This window comes from Chrysoperla carnea, chromosome 3 (genome assembly GCF_905475395.1).
Source record: "Chrysoperla carnea chromosome 3, inChrCarn1.1, whole genome shotgun sequence".
Classification (NCBI taxonomy): Eukaryota; Metazoa; Arthropoda; class Insecta; order Neuroptera; family Chrysopidae; genus Chrysoperla; species Chrysoperla carnea.
The window spans coordinates 8,791,820-8,801,931 of record NC_058339.1 but is presented as its reverse complement, the minus strand read 5'-3'; positions in this window follow the sequence as shown (position 1 = coordinate 8,801,931).

Genomic DNA, 10,112 nt, shown 5'->3' with positions numbered 1-10,112 from the left:
TATTGTCCTTCCATGCAACAGTTGAAACATCGATTCCGTTGACATCGGCTACATATTCTTCCGAATAACCTCTTTCCTTTTTCACCATTATCTTTTCAGATAACAGCTTACAATCCGGAATCCTATTCCTTCTAATAGTACCCATACTGAGAATGCCTTCCATGGCTAGATATTCCAATAAACGAAGGGACGTAAAATAATTATCAAAATAAATCCTAAAATTCTGGTGCCTTGGAATCATACGAGCTAATCTGATGACAACGTTAGATGATGCACCTAAGTCTGGCTCTCCATTTAAAACGATATTTTCCTTCCCGGTTTCAATTTCTGTCTTATATGCAAAGCCTGAAACACCACTCAACACATAAACTTTATAGCCCCATTTGTGGGGTTTGTTGGGGTTGTACCTCTTCAACGTGTTCCGTGATTTAGTCGAGCACATTTGCTCGTCCACAGAAAGGTGTTCTTCAATTGGGACTTTGCTATAAGCCTCATTCAAAGATTCCACTAGTAGTGGAGTTCCGTTAAACATGAAAATGGTAAAATCTCGGAATCCAGGGCCAGTCAATGAATGTGTATAGGAAGTGCTTGATTGCATTATTAAAACCTGAAAGAAAAAAGTTAAAAAAAAAAAATGGCCGATCTCGTTTACAACAATTTACTGAAAAATGAGAGGCGGAAGGGGGAAAAAAAATTTTATAGTAGAAATTTCAATTGTATATGTGATAAATTATGTTTGCTGAGTAATTTCAATGTTAATTTATTAAATTTTTACAAAAAATAATGATTTACAAAAATCATTTTACCATTAACTATATACATTATTACATCATTACATTATTGTCGTCGTCGTCGATTTCATTTATATGGATTGTAGGTAAAGGATTAGTGCAGCTGTCACCATTGCATTCTAAGCAAGCTGCAGTGCAATTTAATCCACTTTTCCTGCACCCACAAGATGCTCCGCATCCTGTTTTGCATGCACAAAAAATAATTTTGAGCAAAGATTCTGGAGCTGGTCGCTGCGTCATTGTTTGGGGTATCAATATTCCGCATTTATTTTTCACGCAAGTATTTTTAGCTGTTGCTTTCAAAAAAGAGTTATATCTTAATACATTGAGATCTTTTATTTTTTGGGGGGCACCATATAAAGCAAGAGTGCATGTAACACCAGCCTTAAAAATGTCGTCGATATTTTTGAATTCATTTTTAAAAATTGTCGCAGCATTTTGTAAGTCTGTACGTTTTTCAAAATTTTTTGCAAACACGTTTTTGCCACGCTGGAAAAAAGCTGATGTCGTGTCACAGCCAGTAAACGCATGTAAGAACAGAATATGCTCTTTACACTTTGGTAATATTTTCTCTAAGCTCTTCGAAGAGTACGTTTTTTGCGGTATTTTGCCTTTAGATGGTTTTCGAAAATAAATTTCTCGGTCTGTTGGTGAGAGCTCAGTCAATAAAATTAAAACATCTACATCTTCGGACACTACAGCAATGTTTTCCGCTTGCAGATTAACAGCAGTTTCAATTATCAGTCTGTCGGCATCAGCTTCTGCTTGGCAAGAAAATATTTCATTTTCTGAGAGTGTTTCTCGTAACATATCTATGAGTCTACTCTTATTGTTGGCATTCGATAAAAATTTCTCCTGCGCTATTTTAAGTGGCATGGCTTTATCAAATATTATGTCATTACAAGCATTTTTTTTAGAGCGACGCGTTCGTTCCATCGTTTTTGTGCAGCTCTTTTTGTAACCGTCAAATACGACATAAATGTTGTGTCCATAATTGTTATGTAGATATCTGACATAATGTTGACAAATTGTATCGAAATTTTCATCTAATTGCCACTTGCAACGATGTAGCAACATTCCTCCATCAATTACGTAGGAAAATGTTCTGACATCGTTCACATCCACTGATACTTCTGGGAATAGATCATAAAATGTAGATTTTGCCGTTTTTCGCATTTCACCATCTTCAAAGAGAGCAAGAGGATAAGGTGCTAATTCATAAGTCATGTAGTTTTTTAGTTCTTCATTTGATTTTTTCAATACGCATATACGCTGGAATAATAATAGTGGATCAATTGGAAAAATATCATCATCCACTTTGATTTTGCTGGTGGAAGCTAACAAAGGAATGACCTTGTCTTTTCTTGATAACTGAACCTCTTTAAAATTTTTTCCATTAATTTTTTTCATTATTTTTAGACCTTCCTCAAAAGCTGCGTAGCAATTCACGTTTTCTTGTCCAGTTATTCCAGTTGCGATAGACATAATGACACCAACATCAGGAAATGGAGAATGTTGAATAAAATATTCTTCCAATTTTTTCACATCTATTTCGTCCCTTTTGATTCGTGCATCAGTTGAATCAGCGTGTTGATAACTTTTTTTAAAAGAAATATTACAAAATTTTTCTATACCTTCTATTATATCTTTGGAAAAAGTCACACCCCTTATCCATTTATAGACGATACTTTCCGTTACACCACGTTTAAAAGGTCCTCCTTCAACACTCATAGATTTCATTAAAGTTTGTTCTATGGTTTGATCTGTGGAAATACCTGAGAAAAAAACATCGGAACGTCTAGCAGTAAAATATCCTTCTGTGAATTTTAGAAACTCTTCTGGGTCCATTTGGATAGATAATTCCTGCATATCTTGCAGGTACAGTTGTGCGGACTTTGCATAGGGAAAGTGTCCTGATGCATGAAAGTATGGAATCATTCTCTCAATAGTCTGTAAATGCAGATTCCAATCACCCATACGCTCAGCTGCAATAAAATCTTTCAGCACTGATACCATTCGAAAATAACTGATCCATAATCTGGATGTTTCATTTTTACTCTCTAGATCATGTAATTTTTTTTCAAAAATTTCATTTAAGCTTTGAAATCCCATATTTTCCGTTATTTCATCATAATTAAACATTTCAAAAATATTGGCACTCGTTTCATCAGCAATTAAAGTTTTAAATTCTGAATTATTTTCTAATAGATTTTTGAATATTAATCTTGATAAAGCTTGCTGCAGAAGTATATGTGCACGTACCGCTCTAGCATATGCACGTCCAGACATGATATGATCGATTGTATTTTTGGCATAAACCGTAGAGAGAGCTTCTGTAATTCCACTTCCGGCCATTATGTAACCAATAGATCCCATGTAGGACATCAGCGTATGAAAAGAACCCAATCTGACAACAGTAAACATTTCATCTGATAAACATATCGCTGAAGTTATATCTCGCGATTTTATATATGTAAAGAAAGTATACTTTCTTCATTTGAACCTGCCGCGCTCCGGACACAACGCGCCGCATTTAACTAATATCCGCTAGATGGAACAATAGAATGACAAATGAATTTGTCATGGTGAATTAATAAACAGATTGTAACAACATAAAAGTGATAATTAATATATAGATGTTTAAGAGTGTTAAAGGAGTGAACAGAGAAGTGATAATAATAAACTTTAATTGTCGTTTCTTTGTTTTACAGGTAATCGAAATCATTGTAAATAGTGTAAATAAAATACTAATTAAAATCTTTGTTTTACAGAGAAACCAATAGTTTATTTTATTGAACTTTTAACACCCTTATAAAACGACAATTTTGTTAAGAAGATGAAGCTACAATTTACATTTGCCGTTATAGCTTCTCCTAAAGATGAGAAAACCAACGTGATAGCTATAACAGGCATAACAACAGAAGATAGTAAGAGATACGTTTTACCAGAAGAGGTTATATACGCTGGTTTACACAAAGAACTTATCAAAACAAACACATACAACAAAGTAAAAACCAGCTTGAAAAGAAGACATGATAGAATAAGTGTATGGTTTACACTAACAGAAGAACTTAAAAATGTCTACATGGATGAAGCAGATAATTTACAATTTGAAGATAGATTTTTACAAAAAATAGATGACAGTGATAAGAAAAATATGGAAAGTTCAGATTTAGTTAAAATATTAGAAAAATTAGTGGAAACTACCCAAAAAAATAAAACAGAGAAAAATCTAAAACACATTGCAGATAAGTTAATTTTAGAAAAATTTAATACTAAATTGACAAACGTCCACCAATGGATACACACCTATGAAAAAGAATGTACACGGCTACAAGTGGTTGAAGAAGAAAATATGATTGATATTATTAGATTTTTCTTAGATGAACCAAGTATGAATTGGTATAACTCCGCAATGTTAAAATCCAGAGATGCCGATTGGAATGCATGGAAAGGAAAATTTATCGAGACATTTGCAAATAAAGGATGGAACAGTAGAGCATATGCTCACTATTATAAATACAAAGATGGATCACTATTAGAGTATGCAATAAAAAAGGAGAGATTACTACTGGAAATCAATAAAGAAATGGATGTAGATACAATGATAGACAGAATTGGATTTGGATTGCCAGAAAATGTAAGAGAAAAAATAGATAGAGAAAAAATAAAAAGTATAACAGACTTATTTAATGAATTAAAGAAACAAGAAGGAAAGATTGAAAAAAGAAATAATATTAAAACAAGAGAAAACCAACAAAAATGGCACAATAAAATTGAAAATAAAAAACCATGTAAAATATGTGAAAACTTAAACAAAAAAGATAGATATCATCCGGAGGATAAGTGTTGGTTCGGGAAAAAACCAAACGAAATAAAAGAAAAACAAACAATAGTAAACAATAATGAAATCATAGAAGTAAATCTGAAAAATGAAACAAAAAACGAATAATCACACCATTGATCAAAGTTAAGATGTTATTAGAAGACAAATTAGAAATAAATGGAATCTATGACCCAGGATCACAGATATCCATAATAAATCCAAAATTTATTAAGATAAAAAAAGAGGAAAAAGATTTAAATAAAGTAACATTAAAAACAATCAATGGTGTGACAGAAACAAAAGGATTAATTTCAATAAAAATAAAAATATTTGAGATAGAGAAAAAAATAGATGTCTACATAATGGACAGTGATAACACTATAGATTTTCTGATTGGTTTGGATATGATACAAATATTTAAACTATCACAAGATGAAAAATTAAAAATATCCCAGAACATAAAGATTGAGAAAGATAAAACACAGATAGAGATAGAGAACAACATGGTAGAAGCTAAAGTAAACTTCAACGAACATGTTAAAGAAGAAGATTTCAAAATAAACCTAAAACACCTGGATAATGAACAAAAATCCAAAGTAAAAGAATTAATAGAAAAATATAAAACAATCTTTGCCAAAGACAAATATGATGTTGGAAGTGTAAGTAATTATGAAGCAAGAATAGATTTACTAGTCGATAAATTCTGTAGCAAAAGACCATACCGATGCACAATAGATGATAAGAAGGAAATAGAGCAACAAGTGGCAAAATTATTAGAGAAAAACTTGATAGAGGAATCATACAGTCCATTTGCTGCACCAGTAACTCTAGCATTCAAGAGAGATGAAGGGAAAAAATCTCGGTTATGTATTGATTTTAGGGATTTAAACAAAATTGTGATTCCACAAGCCCAACCGTTCCCGCTAATTGACGATCTAATATTGAAAGCTAGAAACTGTAAATACTTTACATCACTGGATATTAATTCAGCATTTTGGTCTATACCACTAAGGATAGAAGATAAAAGAAAAACAGGATTTATAACTCAGGAAGGTCACTACCAATGGACTTGTTTACCATTTGGATTGAAAACAGCACCAGCAATATTTCAGAGAATTTTATCCAGTATATTAAGAAAGAATAACCTTAGAGACTTTACAGAAAATTATATAGATGATATACTAGTATTTTCAGAAACATTTGAGGAGCATATCATACACATAGAACAAGTATTAAGAGCAATTATAAAAGAAGGATTTAGATTAAAATTAAGAAAATGTACCTTTGCATCAGAATCAATAAAATATCTTGGACACATCATAGAAGATAATACAGTACGGCCAATCAAAGATAACTTAATATCAATACAGAATTTTCCGACACCAAAAACACAAAAAAACATCAGACAATTTTTAGGCAAAATAAATTTCTATCACGAGTACATACCGAAAATTGCACTCAAATTGGACCCATTACATAGATTATTAAGGAAAGATGTAAAATTTAATTGGACGGAAGATTGTGAAAAATCATTTATAGAAATAAAGAAATCATTGTGTGCCCAACCAGTGCTCGAGATATTTGATAGAAACTTACCAATTAAAATATATACAGATGCTTCACTAGAAGGTATGGGTGCAATACTTAAACAAATACAGAAAAATGGAAAAGAAAAACCAGTTGCCTACTTCTCAAAAAAATTAAATGAGACACAAAAAAGAAAGAAAGCTATTTATCTAGAATGTCTAGCAATTAAAGAAGCAATAAGATATTGGGAACACTGGCTAATTGGAAGAAAATTTGAAATATACTCAGACCATAAACCTTTAGAAAACCTTAACATAAAAGTGAGAACAGACGAGGAACTGGGCGATTTAACATACTATTTATCTCAATTTGATTTTAACATAAAGTATATACCAGGAAAATTGAATACTGAAGCAGACTGCCTTAGCCGAAACCCGGTATTAGAACCATTAGATACCACTCAAGAAGTGTTACAGATAGTCAACATGGTAAAGATAGAAGAAATAAAGAAAGATCAGAATGAAAATAATGCTTTAAAAGACTTGAAAAGAAAAACCATAGACAAACACGGTATAATCTATGTGCAAAGAAGAAATAAAAAGAAAATAATACTATCAGAAAAACTAAGTATCAAATTAATAAAAGATATACATATAGATTGGTGTCACATCGGGATTAGACAAATGATAAACAGAATATACCCATATTACACATCACAAAAGCTGTTAGATAACATACAAAGAATTTGTAAAACATGTAACATTTGTAAAAGAAATAAGTCTAGAGGTCAAACAAAATATGGATTGATGTCACACTTAGGCCCAGCTACAAAACCATTTGAGATAGTATCGGTTGATACAATTGGCGGATTTGGTGGCCAAAGATCAACAAAACGATATCTCCATCTTCTGGTCGACCACTTTACAAGATATGCATGGATTTTAACATCAAAAACTCAATCTGCAAATGATTTTATAAAACTTGTGCAAAGCACTATGGAAGTAGGAAAGATAGAAATTATAATGACAGATCAATACCCAGGAATTAATTCAAAAGAGTTTAAAAACTATCTCAAGAACCAAGACATTAAGCTTATATTCACAGCCCTAAATGCACCGTTCTCAAACGGACTAAATGAAAGACTAAATCAAACAATAATTAACAAAATAAGATGCAGAATTAATGAAAATACAGAAAAGAAAGCTTGGACAACGATAGCAAAAGAGTGTATAGATAGATATAACGAAACAGAACATTCAACTACGAGCTTTACACCAAAATATTTATTAGATGGAACAGACACAAGTCCACTACCAGACGAACTCAAAGAAGATAAGACTGCAGAAGATTGGAAAACTGATAGAAAATTAGCCTTACAGAAAACTATAAAGTCACATGAATATAATAAAAGATTGTTTGATAAAAATAGAAAAGAACATGAATTTAATGAAGGAGACTTAGTATATGTTGAAAACGGAAATAAACTAAACAGGAAAAAATTGGATGAACTCAGAATTGGTCCATTTGAAATAATAGAAAAGGTATCAAACTCAATCTACAGAATAAAAACCGGGAGAAGAAACGAAGAAACATCATTGTTCCACATAACAAAATTACTACCAATAGAGCAATGAGCATTGAAAATCCTTCACGGAATTTTCACGGCGGGAGGGGGAGATGTAAAGAAAGTATACTTTCTTCATTTGAACCTGCCGCGCTCCGGACACAACGCGCCGCATTTAACTAATATCCGCTAGATGGAACAATAGAATGACAAATGAATTTGTCATGGTGAATTAATAAACAGATTGTAACAACATAAAAGTGATAATTAATATATAGATGTTTAAGAGTGTTAAAGGAGTGAACAGAGAAGTGATAATAATAAACTTTAATTGTCGTTTCTTTGTTTTACAGGTAATCGAAATCATTGTAAATAGTGTAAATAAAATACTAATTAAAATCTTTGTTTTACAGAGAAACCAATAGTTTATTTTATTGAACTTTTAACACCCTTATATATATAAAGGTTGATCGAAAGTTACAATGCATGTCTTCATATTTAACGACTTTGCGTTTTCTACTGATGTTTTTATCGCCGTATACAAAGTATTATAATCACTTGGAGATGCGTTTATGAATGGTAAGAATATTATTGACGAAATGTCAAAACTATGTGTACTAGTTAATAGATTCATAAATCCGTTCCACCCCGGGAAGTCATTATTAGTTTTGAATTTTAGGTACATCCAGAGAACATTTAATTTTGAAAAAACTGTGGGGGTTAAATTTGGTTCTTGCTCCGAAATTTTGATTTGAAGTTTTCTCAATCCTTCACCAGCTGAAGCAGGATATATTTGAATAGGTATATGACCTTGTTCAGAAATAGTTGTCTCTATTGGAATCTTATCTTAACGTTTAATTGGCTCTCTAGTTTGCATTCCATCGCTTGGAGTTATGATTTCAATCGAACCTAAATTATGGAAAGTACCTTTGCCATCCAGTGTGTTGACGTTAAAATCCGCGTTATCGTGCACAAATTGTACAAAGGTACCTTTTTTTATTTGTACAGGATCTGTGAAGGTTGCAGAAGCTTCATAAATTATTGCTTCTTTGTATGATCCGCAGAAGCCTAAAGCGTTACATATTTCTATTATTTTTTTAGAGCCAAATTTTCTATGCAAGGTAACAGCTAAAGCAACATGCAGTGGTGATATGAATGAACGAGGCCTTACTGCAGATATTATCGCATGAGCTATTGAGGTGCATTTTGTTTCATAATGATTCATTAACTCTGGTTTACCTCTTTTATCATTAAGAATTATTTCTGACAAAAAGAATGATAGAGATTTTGGTATTGTCTCATGAACGTTGTTAAACATTTTATCACTAGCTGGATAAATTTTATTATCATAAACCTGCGTCCGGATGTGTCGTCGTAAAATTTCACCAGCAGCCTTCAAAATACGGTATTCTTCTTCTTCACCATCTTTTGATCTCTCACTGTACCAGTTATCGGATAATATTTCGTATTGTTGTTTTTTAAAACATATAATTGTGTTGGATCCAAATTTACTAGAGAATACAATATTATCCTCATAATGGTTCATTAACCTCATTTTTATTGTTTTATCGTCAGGAATATGGTCAATTGTTACTATACTTTTCAATTCTGCCAGTGAAAATTGACAGTCATCATTTTCTTCAATATATTTGAAAATCTGCTCCATTGCTGCATCGACTTGTATTGTTATTGGATGAGTTTTTTTCTCCCTATGGGCCTGTTTTAAGCTACTTCTCAAACGCATGTAACAATCGGCGTGATACTTAGCTTCCTGAGCAACTAAATCTAACACACCTACAATTCTTTTATGAATATTACGACAATACTCACTCTTCTCTTCACTTATTAAATTTAAAATGGTTTTCTTGAAATCAGAAGTAGTGACGTAGCTGATTTGTTGTCTTGACGATTTGGACTTTCTTCTTTCCTTCATTTCATCTGCTTCTTTTTCACATAAAAAACACCTACTTTTCCAATCAAAAACAATTGAAGTAGCCGTTCGAAGTTTTTTTTTAGGTGGAGAGCATGCTGATATAGTGCTCTTTTTTTTAAATAAGAATTAATACATCCTTTATTGATATATTTTTGTCTGCATACTGAATGCACGTAGACAAATTCGCAAGTATTTAAATACTGAGAAAGTCCATCCGCTCTTTCCACAGAAGCAGCTTTCAGTGTTGATATTCCTCTAGTGACTTAATTTAACTATGAATTGTAAATAAACAAAAAACAGCAATAATTTTCTTTCGGAGCAAACAAAAAAACGACGTATTGAGTCCAGCGAGTTGCCACGTGTACTATTCTATTGGTAGGGCCTGCGCTAACAGCACCCAACAGCTGCTGTTATCCCCTCTATTCCCCTCCCCGCCCTTCATCGGTATACCTGCAGTCCCTTGTGACCCAC